The following is a 26971-nucleotide window of genomic DNA, read 5'->3' on the forward strand; positions in this document are numbered from 1 at the left end:
GGAGGAGAACACAAACATCACTCTCCCCTGCTCCCACGGAATCTCAGAATCGTTCAATTTGGCGGATGCAACGGATAACACCTTGATAAGAAAAAAATATATATATATAAATTAATTTGGCATGCAAATAGAGGGCGGTAGAGACATTTTCGGAATAGAGGGCGGTAGAGACGTTTCTGTTGCAGAGCCGTAATTCAGACCTCATTAAGTAAGAGAAATTTTGCGATAGGTTGTTATCACCATAGTGACGAAGCATTTAAATGCATTTCAGCAATATCCTCAGTGTAAAATTTCCATTCAATTCCACGTATGAAACCGTTTTCGACTATTAACATTTCAAGCTTCGTATGTTTTGTTGGAGCCGTAGATCTGTTGCGAACATGTGTGATGTCATAGTTTGCCTAATGACGAAACTGTTTGTCGTTTCATTCAATTTAAAATTGCATCCAAATTTGTACGTTCAAACTTGACCTGGAATCTTAACTTGAGGTAAGCTGTTGTAGTGCCAAAACTTGTACTGCTTATAATGTTTCATATAAACACGGAGTGCAATAAACCTTAAACCCCTGATAAGAACATGTAAAGCTATAAATTAGTCCTTTCCAATTACCCGCTAACCTCTTTCCTCCTTATTTACCCCCCCCCCCTACACAGACGCTTCATCTTCTCCACTCCTCCCCCCTTACACCCCTTACCTTATTTTCCTTTCTCCTTTGTGATTACTGGTCGGTTGCGGCCCTTAATATATTCCTGAACGCGGCATCTCAGTGAATAAGTTGGCATTATAGGCATAATTGTTATCACCTTGGCATAATATTGACAGACGGGAAATGAAAAGCGGAAATAGATTAGGTATACAGAATGGGTATCCTTGCATTACTTTGTCACGCCTAAAATTATTTAATACTTTCAGGGTCAATTAATTGATTTCCTTAGATTCTCTATAGTCTTAATCAATGTCTTACAGTTGATTTCAGAAAGCCTCAGCCTTTATTTTTGTTTAATATATATGTTTTTTGGGGGGGGAGGGTGGGGGAGGTTGGGGGCTGGCAAATTAACTTGATAGGCCAAAATTCAAATAAAAATATTTAAATCTTATTTTGACATCGTTGTAACCCTCACTGTGAATACCTGGGGGCTGTACCATTCAATAAGGGAGGAAATTATACGAAATTCAATCATGTCATTCATTATATGTGTTACCACAAAAGGTCCGTTGAATTAGTAACCTATACACGTCTAATATATAATAATACTAATTAATACTAATTTGTGCAGTGGTTACCTACATGTTTGTCTGCTTATTTTCAGTTGACCTTTGACACAATGGTGTCAAAATGTTGATTTTTGGTCATAAAAGGGACATGACTTTTAATATCTTTAACCGAGTTTATAACAAGTCTGATCTAATTAAAGCCATGATTATGTGGTATGTTTGCAACATGTTGCAGACTACAGCTATTTTGCTGGTAAAAAAGAGGTAGAAAAGAATACCGTAATACTTCCACCACAATGTATTAGAAATAGCGGAACTGGTCACCTATTGTCAATAGTAGCCTATACCCCCTTAGCACACACCTTTTCTTTTGTTTTTGACAGGATAATTTACAGATTTGTTTTAAAGACGTTCAGAGGGAGATCCTTTGTTGTTATGGGAGGATAGCCAATTGTTGCCATGGGAAGATAACCCTTTGTTGCCATGGGAGGATAGCATCTGCCTGTTATCAGTTCCATATGGTCTCAAATCTTGATGAAACTTTACTTACAAATTTGAGTGATGATTTTAATTAGTATACGAACTTCAATTGGTCGTTTTCCATATCAATTTCTTTGTTCTCGTTAAATGGAGCTGAGCATATCATATGGTTAATCATGATATTACGTGTATATGATTTATTCTCCATATACATGTATCCGAAAGCCTGATAAGTTCATACGTCGGTTATAGATGTCTTTAATTTGACGTTTGTCAACACTGCCGTTGATAAAGACTGATAAAATTGCTCAACATGCATGTGTTGAGGTATCTTTTAAAATTTCACGCTAAGCTAATAGTGAGGTACCCGTAGCGATCTGGTTGATCGGAGGCGCACAGTTAGGGGAACTGCATGATCTCCCTCACTTCTTGGCTTTGTATGTAGTAAACGGTATATTCTGACTACTCCATCTGAAGTAGCCTAAATGGCATACCGGTAATCACTCACGGATCCAGGTTATATCGAAAGGGGTGGGACGGGTGGGGGAGTGGGGACATTAGCCATCTTTAATGCACCCTTTAATTTTCCAGAAACCCAGTCCGGCCGGAAGGTCAGTATCCCCCTGCACCCCCACCCGATCGTCAGGTATGTTTACTATAAGAACATAGCGGTGTAGCAAGGAAGCATTCAGACAATGGTAAAATGTAAAAAATGCATAGCCTACACGCAAAGCGTGCTCAAAATTAAATCCACTATCTTCACCTTGCTATGATCACATTATTTTGTGTGGGGGGGGGGGGGTGGTTAGTCCCCCTTCCAGGATCTGCCCCGAATCAGTTTATATCTGTCTTTCTTCATTCAGACTAGTTCGCTAGGAATCGCTTCAAACGTTTCCAAGTATTTTCTTTGGGGCTTTGACCCTTTAAGTTATGTCAAGATATTGACGTATTGTAAAATGGCGATTGGAATGTCTAATAGAGAGGAGAGGATTTTGTTGCGGGTGGGGTGGCAGTGAATCTGCCACCCCACCCGCCAAATGAAGCATGTATCATCAGGCGTAACCATTATCTGATTTTCGTTGTTCTTAACGCATTAATTGGTAGTCTTTACGATTCAGACGTTTTCATTCCGTCAAATGAGCCACCTCCGTAACTATAGGCTATAGTAGAACCTAGCTTTTGGTGATAACCAACAGGGGAAAATAGAGAGAATAGCTTCTACCTTCATATTTTCACTTCTTATTTGACGCTTTTTATTATATTCCAATGGCATCCGAATAATTGCACACATGAAAGGATTTCTTTTCCTTTGTCCTCTTTTGGTTTATAATTATTATTAGTTTTCACTCATTTCTCCTAACCCCGCGCATTGTGTATCTCCCAGGTACTTGAATTACTTATATCGATTAATATAACTGTCACATTATTATAAACTAGTATATTGTATACCAGAATTGTATATCAATTCCGTAAATTCTCTTTGGAGATGCCAATAGATATGTATGTCATTGGCATACAGAAACACATTCGTACCAAGTTTCCTTATAAATTAGTCATTTGATTGCCTGAGAGAATAGACCTCTCATTAAATTCGGAAATCAATCGCCTGGCCTAGTTAAATTCAGGAAGGAGTCGAAATATTCTTCTTATTTTACTTGTAGTTTCTTTCCCCCTTGTTTGAGGGTTTTATGTAAAATGCACACATATGATACATAATGTTTGAGGCACTGTCTCCAACGCCATGTATATCTGAAATGTCTCGTCGTCAGCCCCACCCCCCCCCCACCCACGCTCTGCAAAACAAAACAAAACAAAAGGAATAAATTGCAGGTAAGACATCACACAAATGAAAAGGACATAGGATGCTTTTCATTCGATAAGCTTTAGGGTAAATGATTTAAGTAAGTCGAAGGATGGCATTGCATGGCCGTCTGCTGGAGATTGCATTCTGTTCTAATACACTTTCCTGATAATTTGTTTCGAAATAAGTTGTGAATGTAAGGTTTGTTTAACGAAGCGCGGTATTATATTTTCTGGATAAATTAATGTCTTTCAGGGTTTAACATCTCTCGAAAATGAAGCAACAACCCTTTATGGAGATTAAATAGTTTATGTGTGCCATGAGCATCTATGACGTGTCGAGTGAAGTTAAAGATTATGCCCTAAGAACAGGACATGGAAAGAACCATCATGTCATATCACACTTATCTTGACTGTATGTATTTGTATGTATGTATTTGAGATCTTCCTGCAAGCAGGAACTCGCGAAGAAGCCTCATTGGCTTATCAAAGCCGCAAGCTGACCGAAGTCAGTCTCTTGGATTCATATTTAACGCCCATGATTATGAATTGCCAACAACTCTGTAACTGGACGACATACATTCAGGGGCGTATCCAGGGGGGGGGCGCAACAGGCGCGCGCCCCCCCTATTGGCCGTCACCAAAAAAAAAAAGTTTAGCAAAAAAAAAAAAAAAAAAAAAAAAATTGATGACGACCTTTATGTGAGATGTCGGTGATCGCTCAACCCCCCCCCCCCCTCCCATATGCTTTATTTTTTGTTTGCCAAAAAAAGGTTCTGGCGAAGTTCGGCGGCATAATAGTTTTAGAAACATAGATGGTAATTGTGTTTGTATTATCACTATAAACACTTAGTGACATGCCAGCCATACTAAATTGTGCATTTTGTGTCCATATTTACTGGAAATGTTGCTTATTATTAAGGTCGAAAAATGGATCACATATGGCCATGGGCGGCGATCCTGGGTGGAGGGGGGATATACCCCCCCCCCCATGAAAATGGGTGGAGGGGATGTAATGCACCATATCCCCCCCCCCTACCAAATGCCAGGGATAAGAATATTTTCATGCCTACATTTATGCATCTTCGTTAATATACGGCTCTTTTTTAGCTTCATTTCTCGCCTACCATAAACGCAGTGCGATCTTTTCAAATAAAGCGTCTTTATAAAGCAAAAATAGTTGACTGTAGGCTTCATTGGCCCTATAACAACAAAATGTATTATTGCGCCCACGGTATTGATATAGTACATATATGCACCCTCATAGTATTCATATAGGCCCTATAGTAGGCCTACACACGTATACATGTTCCCTCGAACAGCTGAGAATCTCATGTAACCAGGGTAATGCTTAATACACGTTTCACCTGGATGCCCTAGCAATCGGTACCTAGGAATGTAACTATGTGTAATTGTGTATTGCATGTGTATAGGCCTATATTAGCCTGCATGAGGCCATTTTCTTCATCGAATAATATAAAAGAGCTCTCGAACATTCTAACGTTGCGCCTGAAACAAGATTGACAGGGGCAATTTTCCCAAAATAACACCCGAAATTAAAAAAAAAAGTATTTTGGATCCTGATTATGAGATATTTCGGACATGACATCCCTAATTTAAAGTTGGGTATATGCCGCTTGGAAACCTCGGGAAGTGCCGTTTCCAGCCATCTAGAGGGTTTGTTAATCCCAAAATTTTCTTGTACGCTTCGCGCCAACTCATGGTGGCGCTACGCTTAGATAGTCAACAAGGTCATATCCCCCCCCCCCCCGCCCCACTCGGAAGTACGGATCGCTGCCAATGCATATGACACCATTTTGCATTTCAGCCCTTCTTCGAAAGCAAAAATTGTACACCCCTCCCCTTAGACCCATCCCCCAGGACGGCGATCATTCATGCCTGGCGCCCCCCTATTGGAAAATCCTGGATACGCCCCTGTACATTAATCTTGAACTGACTCGAATTGGGGACCTTATGATTGGAAGGCACCGGCGTTAAGCACTGAGCTAACACTCATGACTGTTTCTATATCAAGATTCCCTCCCAATACTCAATGCCCCTCCCGCAACACAATATACGTTCCGAACACCCTCTACCCCTTACAGCCCCTCCCTTCAGGTGTAGATGAACAATGACTGGCGAGCTCGAAGAGACATTTCCCCTCCTCGCTCCATGTTTTGCTACCCCTTCACTCTCGAGGGGATGGTGGGGGGGGGGGGTCCTCTCCAACCACTGTATCTGGATCCTCGATGAGAAGAGTATAAATTCCTACAAGATAAAATAAATAGCGCAGCTATTAATTCCGCGAAACAATGTCCGTTGTTATTAAGTTTGCTGTCGAAAGGTTACTTTAATTTAGAAAGTGGAATGGTCCCTCTTAGGAGTTCTCTATTTACGTGATCAAAATCCCAAGGCGTAGTCTCACTTCGGATACCGTTTCAAAATATTGACAGCATAGGAACCCATTTATTATGCTTCGTCGAGGCCAATAAGTGTTGTCCGAGCAGATCGATATATATACGTACAGAAGAATTCACCCTGAGCTCGCAGATATAACCGAGGAGCTTCTAAATTAAGCCTGCAGGCCGTCGCACGGTTCATATGCACGATCTCTTTCAAATGCAGGTTTGATCTAGCTATTTTCTGATACTTGATCTTTTGTCTTCAGTCTTTACAGAGGGACATCCAAGAGTCTTGCAATGATGGATCACTTTATTCGACCACTTTCTCTGCTTGTTTTAATGAACACAAAGTCATACACATCGCCTTGACGTTGAAGCACTATTGTCGTCTGCTCTTGTGATGTAGACAGTTTCGATCACACCGCCTCTTTTCCGTGGAACGCCAAAATAAAATAAAAAAGTGTGTACTTTTACGTTATCATCCTCGCTTCGGCTATTTTGGCGGTCCATACTTTTCAACATGGTTTATGCATGCGGCAAACAGTGTAATTTCCAATTGTACTACGCCAACTGAGATTGGCACAAGTGAAGGCTTACTGCTCATAGCAAACGTTTAAGTTATACATAAAATGTTGTTACACATATAGAAAAAGTTAACAGGGCTCTCCCCCGAAGGGAAAACTAGTAGGCCCGTTAGGATAAATTTGGCAAATTGGATTTACCAGTTTCTTTGCATTGGTTAGCATAATCTAGCATTAAACCAAGCTATTAGTTTGCCTCAGTCAAGTTAACTGAAACCGTCAAATGCTTAGGTCAACGATTCTATGAAAAAAAAATCAACGATTGTGAGTAATTGTATAGAATCAATGGAGGGTGACGTGTTCAAATAGAGCACTTCCTGTGCCCTCAGTTCAGCCTCATGTGATTGAATACCCCTGACCTCCTAATCACCACCATTCATAGAAGTCAGTGAGGTATATTTGAATCTGGAAACGGTGCGGTACGGTAGTAAAACTTTCAGGAAGAAAGTTGAGAAAAAGGGTAATTAAGTTTACTTAATCACTGATTCTTAGAGGGGGCTTCAAAATTCCAAATACAATTCAATACACACAAATTATTGTAGGAAGTTACGAGAAGATTGACCGGGGAAAGCCTAAAGATAAGAGAAAGAGAGCCTCGTCTTCCCTTCCCTACCTTCAAGTATCCCCCCCCCCCACCTCCAAGATTCAGAGTTCCTGGAACGTATGCTCAACCCTTCCTTGTCCTATCCTAGATCATGGGCATAAGAGCTTATTTTGATATTTGGGGACAGTTGGGGGGGGGGGGGGGGCTGTAACGAATATTTTACCAAATTAAGGGTACTTTGATGCATTATGGTGCTACCATTGGATAGTAACTTTGAATTCGTTCTAAGGGATGCCAACAGTGACACATATCATAACATCGTCTTGGACAGAGAAGGAAAGCGTAGAGTGATAACTGTGTCAAAACTCCACAACATCCAATTTGTTAGATTAGTCGGGCAAGCTAAGAACGTTAGTCTAATTACCTGAGGCTGAATTTTGCTTTGTGACAGAACTGTTGAGTTTCCTCACACAACATTATTGCAGTTTAGATTGTTTGCAGTGCTCGAAACAATATCAGCATATTGCCAGAATTTTCACGGAAATATCTTGTTGGGGGTGGGGGCTGCCGCCCAGCCCGCTCCCGTTTCCTACAACTATGCCCCATATACAAAATTTCCGAGCTCTAATCCCAGCTGCGCAAATTATAACTCCTCACCCCATCTGCATCTGCTAGACATTGTATTTTGTCTGCAAATTCTCCGTACATGCATTTGCATTATAAATGGCTGATATGCTCGGAAAAGAATTATGGCTCTAAGTACGGTATGTTTTATACTTTGTTTTGATGTTGATATACACTTATGACCAGTATTTTATCATAATGGACGTATTTTTACTCTTACGAAAAAACAAGAAATTGATTAATTACTATATAGCTATTAGCTACATAGTGGTGACATAATTCAAGTTTTGAATGATTGTAAAAAGGCTGTATAAATATAAATGACATTTACCAGTAATCGTGGTGGTACAACGCCCTCTATTACCGTTTCGATTGTTATGTTATGAATAGTTTAACGACCGGAATGTGAGTCATTCTCTTTCACAGACAGAACAATTCAACAAATCTGAATAAGTATTGTTTACACCACGCTTACTCAAATACCAGCAACTATATGCTACACATCACAGATACAGTCCGACCAGTAACAATTACTAACTGACTGCTTTGTGTTCACCCTCTTCACATAAACTTGGGATGTCAGGGCTTCTACCTTGTCAACCGCAGAAAATACTTCAAGTTTCTGGATTAAACAAGTACGGTCTATTGAGTATTTAGTAGAGTATACCATTAACACTATTTTGAGAAATGAAAGGGGCCTAAACTAATACAAAAGTAGTTGGAGTACTTCACTATTCATAGGTATATATATACATGATACAACTATTACTTTGTGTAAAATAAGCAGTTCCGGTTTGTAAACGAACCTGTAACAAGTCATGTGGTCATTCGGTCAAGATAACGTTTTTGATACTTAAATATGATCTATTTTTATTGCTGCATAATATCTCAAAGGAGATACTTCACCATATGTCAATATCGTGACCTACGTCATTGACTCCATGGAAGGAGTGTGAGGGGGTGGGGTGGGAGGGGGGGGGGTCTGGGGCTTAGATAAGAGTGTGTGTCTTCTTGCCCTCCCTACCCTGGGAAATTTTAGGTTAACTTCGTAAAGTACTCAGTAACAAGTTACCCACATATTAAGTTCAGTCACAATTAATCATTTCAGTACTATATCACAAATGGAACACGTCACAAGGGGAACATCGGGCCCGGTGGGGGGTGGGGAGGATGGGGTGGAGCTCAGAATGAGATTCCAATCAATGTTGCCATAACGATTATTTGTAAGTGTGTATATTCCCGTTCACTCTCTTTCTTCATTGGCAGTGTGCCAACGTTGACATTTCTTCGATTTCATTTCGCTAATTTGTGCCTTACAAAGTTCTAGTTCCACAGGTCATTCCCAGACATTAGGCGGAGCTAAAGTAGACATAAAAAACGAGAATGTTTCATAAGTGGGTGCACTTAAATACTCGAACCCTGTATGACTTTATTACTTTTGACTTATATAGCTCAATATTTTCTTTGGTGAGGGGGGGGGGGGGGAGGAGCTGAGGTAGGGGGAAAATATAAGCTTTAAAGAGATGACTTTTCAGAAACCAAGAAAACATTGCCTTCTATCAAAATTTATCATATCTGAAGTAAAATTGATTTGAAACTTTATTCTTGTATCCTACGATGAGGGAAGGAAAATCGACGTTTTTCAACGTGACTGCGATGGATCCAAATTCAATTAGTCCTGTGTGGGAGTTGGCGATCTTACGAAGTCATAAGTCAGAGGCGTTAGAAGTATATGAGTTTAGTCACTGCTTCCCTCCAGCTACTGTGCCTATATACTAGACAAGCGTTAATTGATTGATTTATAATGTCCAAATTCAGGCGGAGGGCTGTCACATCTGTTCTGTTCGAGCTTCTCTTGATGTATGGGTGGGTCATGTGACCGGTTCTTTTTTAAAGGGGTACATGAATTCACATGACAGGAGTTATAATGTTAAAGGTCACGTATTACTTGTTTGAAGGATCCTTTTTCTCTTTTGCGTTGGTGTTTGGACGATTTACATCTCTATTCGTTTGCAGAAACTTGATAACAATGCCAAATTTTCACAACCTGGACTAAAGTCCAATTTCCTTTCAAATGTGACAAAAATTCGGCAACTTTGATAAAAAAAATCCAAATATGGTTGTTTATGTTTTTCATGTTGCACATAATAAGTACTAATAGGATATTAAACATTTTTTTGGTTCGACGAAATTTCAGAACCCAATTGAGTCATTTATTCACCGTTAATTATCATCTATATTTGGTGAAAAGCTATAGGAATGAGCCTTATAGCTTGAAAAGTTGTAATTTTTTTTTTTCAAGTATACATACACGCGAAATGAATCCTCTCTCACACATAGACTAACTATACATCCTACTGTCCTAGGCTGCGACCTCTCGCGACATTTGCATTTTCTTTTGACCATTTTTCTGTTCGTCTATTCCCAGGCGACCTTTTGCGTCCTTTCGGGTTTGTATATAGACACTAACATCAGCTATGACATTTGAATGAGATCCATTAAAAATTGAAACAGATGGCGAGGAGATGAACCTTATTTTTTTTTCACCCATAAACCATGATTCCCTCCCCCCCCCCCCTCTATTTCCTAGCTAAGATCTGTTGCTGAAATCTGAGAAAACATTACTGGCAGAATATAGATAGTCTTGCTTCTCCCGTTTTGTCATTCACCGTAATTGATCCTCTTAACAAGTGGTCCCCAAGAATTTTTTCCTTTTCTTTTTGTCTGAGAAAATCCATTAAAAAGACTAACAAACTAAAAGTATTAAGTGCAATATCGCAGAGAGCAACTTTCCCATCCGTCGTTAATTTTTCAGAATTTCTCCCAAAATGGTTGACATACTTTAATAACACACGCTGAAGAAAACACGAAAACATTAAAGGGAGTGAAGACTCGCGCACAAAGAAACGTCTGATGCCGGTAATCTGACCTAGTTTCGAATGAGGTGTAACAGAAGTGTTAGACACCACCATCCATCCCAGAAAATACACACACAGCTTGCTACCGTCGGTAATTAGACACTAGTGTACAGTAAATACATGCAGCTATGGTCAATACCCACAACACAGTGTACATAGCAGCGATGGACATCTCAGGTCTAGATAAAAGATAACAAGGTGTCACCTTTCATTGTCTGCATTTTGCAGCGATAAGAAAAAAACTTCACATGCAAGCAACGGAGCGTTAACTTTTCAGAGGGCGGCTTGCGGTTTGGGGTGAGTCTTCAATGCCTTCAAAAGAAGAAAACCTGTAGTACACAAATGTAGCTAAAACTGATGGAAATTAAAGCACCCTTACCCCAAAAAATATTTCTCATAGGAGAGTGGACAGTCCTCCTCATAGCCCCCCTCCCAGGTAGGGACAGATTCCCAACAATAGTTGTGGCCCCTCCCCCTCCCCTTACGGGCCCTGCCAGCAGGTATAATCGAAAACCACATATGACAAACAGAGAACCATGTGAGTATATATGATTTTATTACAACTTTCTTATACATTTACATTTTTTGTTTTGTCATTATGTACTTAGATAAAATGATAAAAATTATTATTCACATTTTTCTTTTTGCAGACATGTGTGGAAGTATGAGAGAAGATAGAAACAAGACCGCCATATGCATACAGTTGTTAAATATATCGATGAATAGTAACATGAGATGGATAAAACAAGAACAAAGGAGAAAAAATTGGTAGTTAATTACTAACTATAGTTAATTGATATTTGGACATGCAAGTCTGAAAGAGGCAAAAAAAAAAAAAAAAAATCAAAACATATCCATGAGTAATTTTCCATCATGCTTGTTGTTCCTGATATATTTGATGATCCTCTTCATTATTATTTTTTTTATATTTCTTGTCACCTATTGGTAAATTGGTTATGGTAAAGACTTTTCATGCAAGAAAACTTAAGGTCATTGATATGCTCAATACGTTCTTAAGTCCATCTCAGTTAATTGTAGACTGCAACTTTTGAAAAGATCTTTTAAAATCCTGTCAAGTACAGTTTGACCGCTACCAAACTGACCGCTGCCGACCTGACCGCTGCCAAATTGCACAGCCCTAAGAAAGTCGTCCTCGTCGACAAACTACCGTGGAAGCGGTTGTGGAGTTACGAATCGTAAAGCTCGTAGTACACAAAAAAAAAAACGGTTCTTTATAAACTTGGTTAATTATTAAACTGGCAATATCGACCAAATGACCAAATTTGAGTCTTAAATGATGCATACATCACAGTTCACTTATTAAACGTGTAAAGGAGATACTTTACAAATTGGTCGAACAATTTCGACGATTTTGGCTTAGTCATCACACTAGACCACAGCTGTATGATCACTTATGGTACAAATCATCAAACTTGGAGTAAAAATAAAAATCAAATGAAATAACACACACACACATAAAGAACAAGGAAGGAGAAAAATGGATGGGGGGGAGAAGAGAGAGGTGGAAATTAAAAAAAGAATTGGATTAAGTTTGGTTTGCATGTATAAACAAATGAGGTAAAATGATACACAGCCAAAATTGGTTTGCTAGCTTTTTTTTTTTCTTTTCATCCCCCCTTCATGACTTTTTCACGTCTAGAATCTGAGATGCGATAGCGGTTTTATATTTTTTTCCTCTAGCCACCAGCCGTGTCTGTAAATAGTCGTACCAAATAGAAACAGTATGAGTTATTTACCACCTAAGTCTGGCTGACAGAAAAAAGAAAAAAGGAAAGAACCCCAAAACGAAAGAAACACAGAATTTTTTTTACAACATTTGAGACTTTTGATTACTTTAGAGAAGGTCTGAGTGAAAGCATTAAAATGCATTCTGTAAATTTTGATCATAGATGCGCTCTACAATCTTGAGGACTTTCATCAATTATCACTGACATTATAAAGTGATTAGGATTTTAAAGTTATCTGATGCATTTCTAGCAATCAACAACACCAAAGACAACCTTATGGTTTCGTTTTCTATATTTTTCTCATCAAAATCGAAAGTAGATTAATATTCACAAAAGTAATTTAATAAATCACCAAATTGCTTGACCTTAAAGGTGATCAGTATTGGCCCCAAATTTTGGTGCTCTAAAGCAAAAAAAAACTGCTAGAAGTTTTCAAAAGTACTTTCCAGGAGGTTTCAGGAGGTCCAAAAATTATTCCAATGGAGTGAGGAATTTAGGGATATAATTAAATATCTCCATTGCATGTAACTAACTACTTTGTGAGAGTGGCAGTAAAATGCTTGTTGAATTTCGAGCACGAGTGACCATTTATCAAATTTTTTAGCAGCTTTGGGGACCTCCAAATTAGTTTGGTCAATAAATTTACCTAACGAACTGCATAGTTACAAGCTTTTATTATCCCCCCCCCAAAAAACTGCTCACAACTTTGCTGGATAATTCTTCCTTTAACCTGTGATGTCAAGTAGGCTAGGTTTGGTACATCTACTAAAAAGTGTGGTAGGCTGTCTATGAAGTGTTGTTAAATGTGTGCTTTCAAAATATTAACCAGCTTTCTCAAGAGTTTTTTTTAATTTTTTATATATATAGGATCTGCTGTGATATCAATCATGGAATATACTGATCATGTCATTTTTTTTCTGCAAGTACGTTTTATGACAAGAGACGTTACCCTTGAAAATGTCACTAGCTACTTCAATACCACACCCCACAGAGCAGGAGAAACGAAAATCTTAGAATTTGTGAATGTTCACACAAAAGAAGAGCTAACATTGAGTATGAAAGATGTTTAGTTTAAATCCGCTCCTTCAATATGCCTTACTTTTTAAACTTTCAAAATACAGCAAACTACTTTAAGACAAGAAATAAGACTTGAGGGAAGCTCAAACTCATTCAGTTTCATTTTGAAAAATATTCTTGTCTCCTTCACTAACAACTAACAAGACAAAGTTTCCCCAAGACGGGAAGATATGGAAAATAAAAAAAATTGGAAAAAAATGCAGGAAACCTAAACATTTAAATTAAAAAAAAAAAAAAAAAAAAACAGCCTCAGACTCTATATTCTGTAGAGATATTTTTTTCTTTTTAGTACTTGGCAAATACATTTACTACTTGCTGTAGAGAAACAAATCCGTCAGCCTTTGTACAGACAGTTTGCAATTCAAATTGTCATATTAATATTGTTTGAACTACAAATTAGTGGTATCAAATTCAATTGGGCTCTTTAATAATGTCTACTAATTCTTCCAAACTCTGTTATAAATTGCAAATTTCTTGCAAAACATTATAACCAAAATTGGAAATGTTCAGTATATTACAAATTAATTTTGTTTACTGAATAAAAACAGACAGTGAACATGTCATTATTCAAAGTACTGCAGAACTAACAAATTTATGGGTATAAAAAAGGGGAAAAAATTGGTTTTGCATTTTATTCCAAATCTAAAACTGGTGAAGGGAAAGGCACTAATATTGTGCAAAACCAGCCCTAAATATCAACATTCATTTTGTCATTTACATAAATCAATTTAGGCTCCGAGTTTTGAAATCCACTTGGGAATTTTTTTTTCCCAAAAAAAAGGAAAGAAAAGAAGAAAAAAGCTGACTTTTCATTCAATTCGGATGACTAAGACATGCTTGGCCTCAAAAATGAAATTATTTCTTAAAATTGTTGGCTCCTTCACTTATAACAGCTGAATGTACATTTCTGAGAACATTTTAGGCAAAATGACTTTCTCAATACTGGCAACAAGCCTTAAATATAGCAAAACATCTCTGGCAAATATACAAGTACACAAATGAAAGTTGAAAACTCAAAAAAAGAAAAAAAATATATAGTTATGCCATGGAGGATTCTTTAATTCCTCTGCATTTTTTCATCTTTCATTTTTTTTGCATCAGTCTGAGAATTTTTTTTAGAGGGGGGGGGTACAAAACTACCCCTGACTGTATCTCAGAATACCTAGATATCAATTAAGAACAGATTGGACAAGACCAATGAAAATGAAGAATTCCTGTTTTAACACAGGAAATAACAGACCGATATACAGGAATGAAACGGTAGAGGCTAACCGAAGGAGGAGCTTAATTTATTTGGCGAGACGAATCGTCTGGCTGACAAAGACGGATCCATTCAACTAATTGAACGATAATCCATCACTTTACATCTCGGATGAGAATTTTTCTCGTAAGAAGCAAGGGCACTGTGGAACCCATCCATCACGGAAATGGCTTCAAAAAAAGGGGGGGGGGTAGGAAAAAAAAGAAGAAGCTGAAACATCATCTTTAATGCTCCACAAATGCTAATGTATGTTGCTATGCTGCTCCTAAATGCCTTTGTTAATTCCCAGCAGCAGGTAATTCCCACATTAAACTTGACAAATTGGGTATAGTATTAAATTATGTATTAACACCATGGCTATGGCAAGTGGGGCTCAAACGTCTTCTCCTCGGTCTACGACGAGAACACGGAACGGCTACAACCCACTAGAGACAGATTATTCCAATTCATGTTACTGCCACACACACTGCTAAGAGTTATAGTTTTAGAGCTACTGTTAAGGGGAAATTTTCAAAAAAAAACCTCACAATTTGTCTTGTACTTCTCCTCAGCACTGACTGAAAGGAAAATGCCATATATTAACTGCCAAACATCTTAACAGACTCTATACATACATACATAAAAACCAAAACAAAAAAATATTTATCAAAAAAAAATAAGGAAATAAAAAAATTACAAATAACAGCTAAAATAACCCGACTGAGGTGATATGCATGTGCATGCCGGCGTCAAAGTGAAATTTATTATTAATAAAAAATATAGACTTGATTGACATTAGTAATAATTTTCGCCTCTCCTTGACATTTTACGGAAACACGACAGATCAATCACATAAGCAAAATGGACAGCAGAATGACTTTGGAGAGAGACCAAAGTGTTTAATCCTCCTCTTCCCTCGACATTTTGGGCTGACGATTACCCATTTTTTTGTTTTCAAAGACGGCAGGCATGCAAAAGAAAAACAAAAAAAACATTTTTTTTTTTTTTTTGCAGGATCCCAATTAAATGTTAATGCCATGTCATTACAGACCTTTTGCAAAAATTGAAATTGAAGCATGCCAGACCGATAAAAGTTGTGACTTAGTTTTTTAATAGCGATAGGTTTGCTTAAGTTGGTTAACCCTTTCTACAACTCTTTTTATACTTTAATAAGAAAATAGGAATTAAGTGCGCATAATTAATAATGTAACCCTGCAAAGATTTTAATAAATAAATCCAAAAACGTTTGAGTTCTTGGTTTCAGATACAGCAAAATAATACATGCCTTTTTAAATCTTTAGTTGCCTTTAATGTAAACATGTTAATAAAATCGATAGACAAAAACTTAGTTGATGATTAAGCTGGTAGTAGGAGATGGTTGGAAGGTAGAATGGACGTTCAACTGCAGGGGAGGGGGACGGGGGGGGGGGGAGAACAGGGAAATTGGGGTCAGAGTTAAAGAACTTGTTAGATCACTCAGAGTAAGAGTGTAAAAGTGGTGAAGAGAAATGGTGAGCAAACAATAATGTTTACATACTTACTACATTTATCAGTTGATTACGATGCAACTGTTTGAAACTTTTCAAAAGTGTAACCCATAGCAACGGTCCTAAGGGAAGAACTGGCAGATACAAAAAAAACTAAAACCTTCCAATTTAATAACAAAAAATACTGTTTCTTTTTATGAATTATTTCTTTTACCCATGAATTGCATTATGTCTAAAAATTTCTCAGTTGCATATGTCATCTAATCCCCCCTCCCCCCCCCCCCAAAGAATAAGGTACAATGGGATGTTGCCAATATGTTGGCATTTAAGTTTTCCCACTGGCAAGTATTTGTTAATGGGTGACATTTATAGCCTAACAATTGGTCACCATACATATATGGAAATAAGTTTTGAGACATTTTAGGACAAAATTATGAAACTATAATCTTTAAACACAGCAAGTACTTAGCAATGGAAGACTAACGTGTACAGTTATTTCATTAATCTTTAATATGCAATCTTGACCAACCCTGCAATAAACGACAAAAAAAAAAAACAGAAAAATTTGACTGTTGAGCTGATCAAAAACCAAAAAAAAAACAACCAAAAAACCCAGCACTTTTGTTAGCACCACCATGCAATTCTCACAATTTTTTGTTTTTACCCCTTGTTTTAAGCTTTCTCAAGAGGTATTTACCAATTACAGATCACAATTATAGAAATTAATTAACCAGGCGGAAGGACAGGGGAGGGGGGAAGGAAAGTTATAGCCAGTAAAAAGTTGAAGGACAAGAGAAAAAGGAAACCATGCAAAATTTTACAGAGCATACAACAAAAAGTTATTTTAGTAAACTTTCCAATTTCATCCAAGTACATAGTTTCACTGTTAAACTTTTTTCTTTTTTTCCAGTTTAAATAAGCAGATTTACTTTAAATAAATGTTCATTCTGATAAGTAGTTTCACCTTTCTCTGCACTCTAAACATCATAATTCCTATCGAATGTCTTATCACTTCAGTCTCACATTCTAACGGCTGCGTTTGTGCGTAACGTAATAATTTGGGATGCAAACGTGAGCGTTGAGCGGCAATCACCATTAATACAGAGTACAGAACATAGAAAGCTGACACGGATCATTCCATCTTAATTGTGATTTGGAGTGGTTTTGGTATATCACATCCTGATATTTTCAAAAATATTTTTTTAATCCCAAATAATTTCCAAATTAAGAAAGATTGGTCGCTCTCATGTACACAGAAGTTATTAAGCCGAGTATGTTAATCAATCGAAAAATTATTGGAGTGCTAATTCTGAAGGAAATTTAGAAATTAAAATGATTAAAACTGGTTACTTTTATGACATTATCATCCATCACCCTAAGCCATGCCGAACACTACCTGACCAGAATGCTTGTTAACGCACGAGCCAGATAAACCGTATCCAGGTTAATTAATCATTCGCTTTTTACTTAATGGAAACGCATTCCTTACGACCACAGACTGATGACTCTAAACAGCGAAGGTTACACCGATTTATCGAGATATCACAATTTTATAAAAAGAAACAAAGGAGGATGTCATTAATATATAATGTTCCATTTGAAATTGGATTTACACTTCACTACGGCTGACTTAATTCCACCCGAAAGAAAAGTTTGTTTGATCCTCACTGGCATCACCGTCACCACTGCGATCATCTTCACCATCGTCGTGAGATGGGGAAAGCCGATCCCTCCATTGGTGGGTAACGTAACGTTCCTTGATAAATGGACATCACGCCGAAAAATGGAGTACATTTCACACTGCGTCAGTTGCATAGACTTGGTGAGCTAGCAGAAGCTCCATCACTTTACACAGGAAGACTAAGAAATAGAGGAAGAGAGAGAGGGAACATAAAAAATAATCAAATAAATCTTCATTCAAAAAGAGAAAAAAAGGTGTAGAATAGTAGGCTTGGAAGGAAGATGAAGTCAGCTAAGAACCAAAAGTTGGTCAAATAGGGAAAGGGGAGGGGGGGGGTGGTAGAAATCTTGTTCTACCGTGCGTAGAAAGAACTGGTAACCTTTTAACACTGTGCACCATCTATGTCCGGACCCCTGCGGTCAATGCCCTCCCTTCTCATGAGACTACTGTACAACCATTTCAAATACCAAATACCTGATCATAATTAACCTATTTCATTCTAAAAAGTAATTGTTTTTCTCACAAAATGAATGAATAGATATTAATACACTGTAAGTACAGTACATCTCCCTATCATCTTGCTCTTTTTCTTACAGGAGGGGCCGGCCATAGTGGGTGCACAGTGTTCAAAGGTTACCAGTTCATTCTAGGCATGGTAGAATGAGAGTGCTAAGGTTGTGGTGAGACAGGTAAGCGAGTAGCAAAGTAAATCTGTGTCTCTCCACTACAGTGAATGATAAACCTCCCAATAGTTTCTAGTAATTTACTACACACTTTATTAGCTTTATTAAGAGCAATGAGAAGAGAGATACTTGCACCGAAGGCTGGCAATTACGGAAGGGAGATGGCCACACACACATACAAACAATTGCCAGATGCTAGAGCAAGGTAAATACGGTAATGCATAGGTTATATGAGGTGAGGGAGTACGCGCTGTGAATTACCATACTTGTTCAACACATACAGTATTTCTGGTCCTCAGAGGAAGTAATAATAAAAACCAACATAAACTAGTTCCAACCATGCTTTTCAAGTTTTCATATACAGTATAGCATTAAATACTATCTGTTTTTCTTATTTTCACTTTTACTAATTCTTTTAAATGGGTGCCTCACGATAGGATTAAAATCGTCCTCACAAGCCTTTAAATATTTTTAATTGAAGCTATTCCACGACCTCGACCTTGGCCTGTTAAACAGGTTAATCCAGAAAGCTTTCTAGTTCTACATATTATCATGCTCTCTCATATTTTAATTGCTTTGTTTCTTCTTGTTTCCTTTAAGCTTTCACACAGGTATACATGGTCTCCATTGCACACATTAAAACTGACCTAAACACACACTTGTGTACGACCACACCCTTCAGTTTGATCTACAGTACTGTGTGCTGGTATGGTAAAAAAAAAATCTTCTTGATCATAGATTAACTTGAGTAAATAATAATTTTCATCCAAAGAGGTATTGACTTTTCGATTGGACTGGTCCGGTGTATATTTTACATACAGAAAGATATTGTACATACAGTGTGGCTGGTATTATAATGTATGGTGAGGCATGTATATAATAGGGGTTAACGTACATATTGTGGAAAAAATCAACCTACAGTACAATGATATGAACCTGCCATGGTGTGGCATGCACATACATTGGGACAGATATATACATACAGAGGGATAAATGTACCTACACTGTACATATAGTGGGACATAATTTACATACAGTACAGTGAGACAAATGCATACAAACATAAAGAAGGAAGAGTGCATTCAGTGAGATGTGTACTCACAGTGGGTGATATACATAAAGTGGGAGAAATACACCTCCACTGGGACATATGTATGTACCTACAGTGGGACAAATGCAGTCAGACATATCTAGTGGGAGTGTGGGTTGTGTACATTAAGTGAGATGTGCACGTACACAGTGGGTCCTATACATACAGTGGGAGAAATGCACCTACAGTGGGACATGTATACAGTGGGACAAATGCAGTCAGACATATCTAGTGGGAGTGTGGGATATGTGACATACAGTACGTATTTGTACCTACTGTGGGACAAATGCAGGCAGACATATTTAGTCGGAGTGTGGGATGTGTGACATATGTATTTTTCCTACAGTGGGACATATGAAGTCAGACATATATAGTGGGAAATGTACAGTACATAGAATGGGACACATGTACATATATTATGGGAACAGCACAGTCAAACATATAGTGGGAGGTGTACATACAGCACTTGGGACATATATAAATATATATGTAATATATATATATATATATATTACATATATATATATATATATGTAAACCATATACGCTACACACAGCTATCATTCTCAAACTTGCTCGTATACAATGTAAATTATATGTACTCGTTCAACATCTTGGTTTTCATTTCTGATTTCCAGGAAAGACGGCAGTTCACTATTTATCTGCTTTTAACGATCTCGGTAACAAAATAACATCAGTATATAGCCGTTTTTCAATAACATCAGCATGAAGTCGTTTTTCAATGGCAATTAAGGCTTCACACAGAAACGATACAAAAGTAGCCCCTCGATTCTCAGTCCTGCGAGGAAGAAGGAAGGAAGAAGTCTGTTCCCTACATCGACTAATTGCCTCATATCCTCACATTAATATGTACCTACTGTATATGTACCATTGGATCTCATACATTAAAACTACTGCTATGTAAAACAGTAACCCATTTTTTCACTTGTTCTTTTGTAAATTAATTTACTTTCTTTGTAAAGCACCTTGAGCAGTGACTTTTGTTTACTGATTTGGCGCTATATAAGTCTCATTTATTATTATTATTATTATACATAATCTTGCTCATGAATGGGCCCCTTGTTGCTATGGTTACTTTGAATATCAACAAGGATCTGATGAATATTCATAGGGAGCAACGAACTATTCCAACTGCCAATAACTGCCAATAAGTCACTTACCCTTACACTGCATGAACACACTTTGCCATCCATGGTCATAAATACTCTAGTACCAGTACTTTTTACCCGGCCATTTATACCGTATCAATGCATACCACTCATATAGTTACTGCATGTGAAATACATGGTACATATGTGTATATATACTACAACTAAATCTGATTCTATTTACTAAGGACCTTGTCAGATACAGCAGCTAAAGGAAGTGATAAGCATGTAAAAACAGTTAAAGGCAACTGTCCAATTAATCCATACTGTACACAAGCAATGGAAGAGTAATACAACATATTACTTTATAGCATTTTCTGAAAGTCAAAACTGTTAGCTTATTCGCCTTCCTGTTTCTAAGTGTAACGCATATGTACATATTCGAAATAAGTTTATAATAAACTGTTGACTGTATATATACAGGTCTCCAAATCAAATTATGCTAAACCTGCTTCTGCCTTTATTTTTTACTCACTCTATGAACATTGTAATAAGAATATATATATTATATATGTATATGCAACATAACTGACCTTTGACCTTAATTGAAACATAGTACACAAAATGGAGCTTTGCATGGACAACAAAGCCCAGTGTTAAAAAGTGGTAATTAGTGAAAATATTTAATGGCAAATGGTTCTTCTTGACATTCAAGTTTTATTCACTGTTTATTACAGAGCAACAGTTTTAATTTCTCTATAATTTCACACTCTAAATTTTACACTACATAACTTTAACATCAGGGTACAGGGCATAATTCCTTAATTACTAAGTCAACCTCTGAAATTTAATCTTATCCGATTAGATGCTTCCCACAAGTGGACATGTGTGGCGATTTTTACGACAACGAAAGGAGGCTCCGGACTTGCAATTAATTTGGGGGATTAGTTTCTTCACCTCCCTACAGTACGACAACGCTACTAACCCTTATTGGTAAAATTCCCTTGAAGGCAAAAATTGTTTGCAATCCATTTTTTTCTTCTTCTAATTATCATTTTTTTTACAGAGGGCAAACTTGCAGATATAGTATTTTAACTGGTAAACATGCGAGTTTATTTATATCAACACACGTACAGGACTAGGACTGCCCTGAATTCGACGTTGCTTTCTTTACTCCAGAAATGAGAATCTACTGTATACGAGAACGCGCTAACAAAGGGGGCTTAATTTTGACTGGAGGCAATTTCTGCCGTAGAGTAAACAATCAAGGAGTAGAAAAGCTGTTTTAATTTCAAGCATTTTGAGACAATAAGGGAAACAAATATTGGCCAAATAATTTGAACCTTCCAAAGCCAGGCATTTTGAGACAAAAGGGAAACAAATATTGGCCACATAATTTGAACCTTCCAAAAGCCATCCAGACATTTCATTTTTCCAACAAAGGTCAGATTACATGACGGAAAGAGGAGGAGGAGGGAAAGACAAGAAAAGACTTTTGTCATAATTACTTCAAAAAAAGCTAAAGTGCCAAAAATTCTGAGGTTATGTGAGAGGTTTTCAGAGTTTGAATTTTGCAAGGACATTCATTATTCCCCAGGGGCAACTTTAAGGTATCGAATTATGAGGTCTTGTGAAAGGTCTGAAGATGGAAATATTTTCAGGGACATTAATTCTACAGGGACAACTTATAATATCATGTTATGATCAGTTTTGAGTTAAACTGCTTAAACTGGATGTTATACATGTAGGAAAGGGTTTCACTGTTTGGAATAAATAGTTAAGAATCAATCAAAAAACCAAACTGTTGAGCTCTATCAATAACATAGTTTGGAAGGTACTGTAAATGTATATTTGACATGTGAAGGGGGGGACTGGAGGGGGAGGGGGGGGGGGAAACTTCCTGGTGAAATAACCATTCAATGTGTACATGCCATTTTCAAGATATAATGTTTCATGTGAAGTTTATTACATATTGTGCCAAAAATTGAACTTGAAGCAAACAAGTGTGATGTCATAGATGCAAAATAGCAGAAAAAATCATCTCTCTCTACTGTATTCCTTCCAAAGTGGTAAAGCCAATTCTTTATAACTTTAAAAATTGGCTGTTTTCAGATTATGATGTTGCAGTTCACAGTTAATGCACTTTACACAAAGTGAAAGTTGGCACTTTATCCAAGGTTACCAAAACAGAGTGAAACATGAAAGCAAAGCAAAGCAAATCCTGTATTATGTCAATTTTGCAAACGAATTGAGCTTAATGAAAATATCTTGTTACAATATACAGCAACAATTTTCTCAATGGTTGTTTTAATACTAAAGAGTTCAAATGCTAGAGAGCGACTTGACCTGAACTGAATACTCTACCATGCAGTTAAAATTTTACAACATTAATTTCTTCCACATTTTTTGCACCATACTGTCGACATTTATTTTCCAGTTCGACGGCACCCATTTCGTTCAACCTGCAACATTCGCTCTTTCATTGCTCGTAGCGTGAATGATGAATCGTCCAACACAACAAAGAAAACAAAACTGCTGTACTGTATGGTTTCCGGCAAAAGAGACAAAACTTGCTTACAGAATTATTCTTCAGACGACAAAAAAAAAAATTTAATAAATAAATTTTGATCAAAACTGCAGGTTAGTCACAAAATTTTACGTGCATTAAAGCGAGAGAGGAAAGGGAAAAAATTATTGCACGAAGATTCAGTGAATACCTATGTAGATACCTTGTGTGTGCTCAACAGTGCATTTGCTGTACAGCTGTAGCCTCTATTACAAATTATAACCAACACCATACTGTACATGTAAACAGTATAGCAGTACTTAGCAATGCTTTAAATATGTGAAATTGTGCCCTTGAATTAACTAAATGCATATACAGCAGTTTGTAAAATAATTCAGTTGGTTCACATACTGTAGAAATTTCAAAAGTTTATCATTTTTGTAGGGAGCTTAATTATCGTTGGGAGGAAGTGGGTAACGACCTACGGTGACACACAGTAGCAGCGAAGAGTTGAAGGATACCGTGCAAATAAGGAGAGGCCTGTATCCTCATATTTAGCCTGAACTGGAAATTAAAACAGTATGAGATTGCCAATTAGTCGTGAGGAAATTAATTCGTATTAAAGAGAGAGAGGTGGAGGACTACATATTGTATCAAGACTGACAGTCCTAGAGTCCATGTTTGAACTCATTTTGCAACTGTACTCTTTAATAATTGAGTACATTTTTCTGCACTCTTTCCCATACTGATGGTTTTGTTTAGTGTGAGGGTACAATGGTAAAAGGGTGCATCGTTACAAGAGAGGACTTATTCTTATGCTAGTCTGAAATGGATGGATATGAAACTGTCAATTGTTAAAGGGATGTAACATTAGACATCGATGGAGTACATTATACTATAATAGAATTGTACTTAATAGAGTCGATATGCTTGCAATTGAGCATAGTTTTCTGTATGCTCATTCAAGTACATGTCCTTCTGTAGAGCTCTTACCAGTACCGACAGTTTGATACAGGGTAGGCTTGAAGGGTGCACATTACTCCAAGAGAAACATGCATCCTTCAGTACAATAGTTTCACTTGGATCATGGTAGAGATTGTCAATTGTTTGAAGGTTAGGTCATATTAGGATTAATTCCATCACCAACAGTGTATGATATGTCAGTCTGGGTTGGGGTACTGCAACAATGTTACCAATCGTTGTATTATAAGCTATAGTACTGTGGGTAGATTAGAGTGCACATGTACCTGGGAGACAGGTACAGTAAGGGAGGAGAACTGGAATAGAATCAGTCATATTTGTTATAACACTGAGTGAAGAGGGGATAAAATTCAAGTGGCCAGTCACAGTTGGTGGGACACCTTCATTGATGTGCTATCAGGCAACACGGTATATTGAGTGTGCCATGGTTGTGTGGATACAGGTAAAAAGTTTGAAGGTGGGTGGTACAGGATTAACTGCATAGAACTGCAGCATAATAATATCCATTATACAGTTGCTAGGTTTATATCTCGATACTAAATATGAACTCCTTGACAACAAATATGAACTCCTTGACAACCACGAACATCTGTTGATGTGCAATTGATATCTAATCACTGAAGATCTACTACCAAACACCCAACAGGCACGATAAGTGCACTTTTCCAGGAACCCTCCTCCAATGACGTTTTTCCTGACTTCCCTCCCCACTTTATAACTAATGACTAGAGAATACAGTGATTAACGTATTCACACTACTTACTAGACATTGATACCACATTTGATATCTTTTTTTGAAGCTATGAATCAACATATTTAATGTTGGAAAACACTTCCTCTGGTGCATGTAGGAAGTACATTAAGTTAATTCAGTAGTTTCCGGCTATCCAGTTCTTCCGATTTGAAGGAAAGCCAAGGACATCTGCTGGTCTGAGTTTGTTCATAATTTTTATCTTGTTCAACAAGTAAGGTTTATACCTGATCCGATTCTGACGTCAACTATAAAATTTTAACCTTCCCAACTGGCATTCACCCAGGAGGATATCAAATCTCAAATATTTGGTGAGAAATGTGTGAACCATCACTATATCATATTAAAACAGGTACCATCTGTGGTATTAAATCTCCAAAATTTATAGTCCATTCATAAAGAAGAAAATATCTTATGGGAGCCACAAACTATGAATGTATGTTTATAACAAAATTTCATTTCATTTTTTTTTTTAAACATTTTTTTTATTCCGTCAAGCATTGAGAGTGGATGGCATACAGCTGGTGTATGTTATTTCTCGACAAGTGTAAATAAAGTTTCAATCTTGATATTTCCTTATACCTACTGCATTTTCCACAGGTTGTACGGTGTTACTTAAATTAAAATTGTATTAATCTTTGAATTGTTTCTGGAAATAAATCCACCCAGGCTTCAAAACCCAAATCTCCAAAAATATAAACACTTATAACCTTTATCAGTCAAACCTTTACAGTAACATTCAATTTGTACTAAAAATGATCAACTCAATAAATATTTAGCTGTGTGCTACCTATGAATACCTAGCTCATTTCACTTTAAGTTTTTATTATGATTGATAAACTTGTGTAGTTCCCTTCTCCGTGAACGAACAATGATAAGATCCCAATATCCTACTATGTACAGTACTTCAATAAACAAGTGATTAAGGTTGCAATACTGAAGTATAAGTCTCTCGTTTGCTAGAAATCTTTCATCAAATTTTTTGTGCTTTGCTTAAGCTTAAAAGGCAAGAGTGTTTGCTTGCCATGAGAGCTTAAAAAATTTAAAAAAAACAGAATTCACAACTGTGAAAACTTTTCTCAGCTTCAAGGCATCATTTTTTAAGAGAGTTGTAGACTGTTCTGATTAATCAAGCAATCAATAAGGCTCTTTCCAATCTGATGACAACTGCTTCAGAGTCAGGTGGAAAATATGTCAATAATTTTAATGCAACACTAATCTGGTTTGGCAGTCTTAATGGGTCCTCTCAAAATGATGAAAAAACCTTGAACTTCATTTTTTTTTTTAGAGTGAAGCTAAATTTAATCCCTAAGAAGTAGAAATGAACCACTGTCATCATCGACGGTGAGCATGCATGCAGTTTGCGCCACAACGGGGGTCGTTGCATGTGCATATATTTTTATAATTCTGGGCTGTCATTTACATGGGGGGTAAGATATTATATGACATCCATGAAATTTAAATTTTTTCAATATATATTTTTAAATTTAAATTTTTAATGTTCGATAATTATCATACTTGAAAACTAAAATTTATGTCAGGGAGTTATAAATTTGATAATGGAATATTGCACTTAAAAATATCAGAAGTGGCAGTAGTTAAGGTTCAATTTTTTTTGGGGGGATTTTTTTTGGGGGGGGGGCATGGCATCGGCGTCCAAGCTGTAAAAATTTATGAAAATTAAGGTAAAAGGCTATTTTTAATAAAACTGTAGTTTACCACAGAATATTACTTAACACTGGGATGTTTTATAAAACATAGCAATTAATTCCACTATGATGCTTTAACATCGACGCATTCAAATCTTTCCCATTCAGATATATACAACAATCGCAGACCGTGGGAAAATTCACTTGCTGACCTATTGTATAGTACTCCAATACTTGTATTATTATATTATTATTATAACTACGTATATGTATGCATTTGCTAACAACAATAACTACTATTCATGACAATCGAAAGCACAAACTTAGTCATAATATTGGATTGAGAATCAAGGATGATAATGCACTTACTGTTAACTGAAGCCTACTGTATATATACATCGTAC

The 26971-nt window shown here is 37.0% G+C and overlaps 1 protein-coding gene across 2 annotated transcripts in view; it reads right to left on the reverse strand.

Annotated features, from left to right (window-relative positions):
- Positions 1-11104: 11104 nt before the first annotated feature.
- The window catches only part of LOC139975341 (ras-related protein Rap-2c-like), a 46321-nt gene continuing 30454 nt past the window's right edge, over positions 11105-26971 (reverse strand). For both annotated transcript variants that reach the window (XM_071983215.1, XM_071983216.1), the window contains exon 3: positions 11105-17977. The gene's annotated coding sequence lies outside the window, so the exon portion shown is untranslated. The remainder of the gene's footprint in view (positions 17978-26971) is intronic.

The sequence above is a fragment of the Apostichopus japonicus genome, chromosome 10, assembly GCF_037975245.1.
Source record: "Apostichopus japonicus isolate 1M-3 chromosome 10, ASM3797524v1, whole genome shotgun sequence".
Taxonomy (NCBI): domain Eukaryota; kingdom Metazoa; phylum Echinodermata; class Holothuroidea; order Aspidochirotida; family Stichopodidae; genus Apostichopus; species Apostichopus japonicus.